The sequence below is a fragment of the Chiloscyllium plagiosum genome, chromosome 39, assembly GCF_004010195.1.
Source record: "Chiloscyllium plagiosum isolate BGI_BamShark_2017 chromosome 39, ASM401019v2, whole genome shotgun sequence".
NCBI classification, from domain to species: domain Eukaryota; kingdom Metazoa; phylum Chordata; class Chondrichthyes; order Orectolobiformes; family Hemiscylliidae; genus Chiloscyllium; species Chiloscyllium plagiosum.
Genome location: NC_057748.1, coordinates 9,937,724 through 9,939,502, shown reverse-complemented (window position 1 = coordinate 9,939,502; position 1,779 = coordinate 9,937,724). Strand labels below are relative to the sequence as shown.

At 44.9% G+C, this 1,779-nt stretch overlaps 1 non-coding gene across 1 annotated transcript; it reads left to right on the top strand.

Moving 5' to 3' along the window:
• Positions 1-1,003: 1,003 nt before the first annotated feature.
• Positions 1,004-1,076, top strand: trnar-ccu. The gene has a single exon. It is a non-coding gene; the product is annotated as a tRNA-Arg (tRNA).
• The last annotated feature ends 703 nt before the right edge of the window (positions 1,077-1,779 follow it).

Genomic DNA, 1,779 nt, shown 5'->3' with positions numbered 1-1,779 from the left:
TCAGGACTGTGAACTGTGGCTATTCCAGGATTATGGATTATAGAATTCCAGGACTATGGACTATGGGATATTAGGTGAGGCAGACGGCAGTTGGGGTGGGGCCAGTGGGTTTTTAAGTCCCTGCCATCAGGGTTTGTAAACTCCGAAAGACCCTGCCAAGGTTCCTGCTTTATTTGATCCCAGCTCTAGCTACATTCCATAACCAAGGCTTTCCCTTGTGATCAACACCATCATTGGCATTATTACATGGCATCTCTGATGGAACATGGAGTCCCAAGCCTCTATGGGGGTCGTGAGCTGTAAGCAGACAAAAACAAAATGGACGCTGAGCCAGAGGAGGAGATTTGAGGACAGGGCAGTGATAAAAGCATGGTTCGAGGCTAGCAATGGGGGGAGAGACGGCAGGAGGGCAAGATGGGAGATAGACAGAAGGGGTAAGGCAAGGAAATCGAGAGGTTCAAAACCAGGATGAGAGTGAGCTACATCTGCTCAATCGACTTTCCCAGTTTAGGGTCAAGAGACATTCTGCAGAGGCTGCCATTCACTCAATTTTATTGACAAAGCAACACATGAGCAGTTATTAAACTGAACAGTAGTAAGGATATGGAATGCTTTGCCTGCAACGGTAGTAGATTCGCCAACTTTAAGTACATTTAAGTCGTCATTGAACAAGCATATGGACGTACATTAAATAGTGTAGGTTAGATGGGCTTCAGATTGGTGTGACAGGTCGGCGCAACATCGAGGACCGAAGGGCCTGTACTGCGCTGAAATGTTCTATGTTCTCTGAACAGAATTGCAGTTTTAACAAGTTTCCAACAGTGAGCACTGCATCCTAAAAATACGCTAATGCTGTTTGAGCATTTGATAATGTATGTGTCTGAGTGACTGTGTGTGTTTTTGTTAGAGTCTGTGTCAGCCCATGTCTGTGTGTACGTGTGTCTATGTCCGTGTGTATGTATCCGTGTATATGTGTGTGTCTGTGGCCAATGGTGCATCTGTAGCCCCAGTGGCCTAATGGATAAGGCACTGGCCTCCTAAGCCAGTGATTGTGGGTTTGAGTCCCATCTGGAGTGTCTAATCTTTCATGGTTTGTCCTCCCTCAACTTTATTTCTGTGCACAAGATGATGAGAGGCGTGGATAGCTAGGGGCTTTTTCCCAGGACGGCAATTGCTATCACCAGTGGGCCTGATTTTAAGGTGATTGGAGGGAGATTTTGGTGAGATGTCAGAGGTAGGTTCTTTACACAGAAGGTGGTGGGTGTGTGGAATGTACTGCCAGTGTTGGTAATAGAGTCAGATACATTAGGCACTTTTAGCGACTTTTTGATGGGCACATGGATGATAGTATAAAGTACGGTATGTAGATTAGTTTGATCTTAGAGTAGCTCGGGTCAGCAAACATTGAGGGCCAAAGGGCCTGTACTGTGCTGTACTTTTCTATGTTCTATGTGTAAGTGTCTGTGTATGTGTGTGTCTATGTCTTGTGTGTCTCTGTGTCTAAAAGTGTGTGTCTGTGTGTATCCAAGTGTCTGAGAGTTTGTGCATGTGTCTGTCTATATATGTGTGTCTATATCTGTGTGTCTCTCTGTGTCTAAGTATTTGCATCTGTGTATATCTGAGTATCTGAGAGTGAGTGTGTGTGTTTGTGCATGAGAGATTATCTTTGTTTGCAGCTGTGTCAGTGTGTGTGTCTGAGTGTTTTGTATATGTCTGTGGGTGTAAGAGACTGTCTCCTTGTATGTGTGTCTGAGTCTTTGTGTGTCTAAGCTTTTGTGT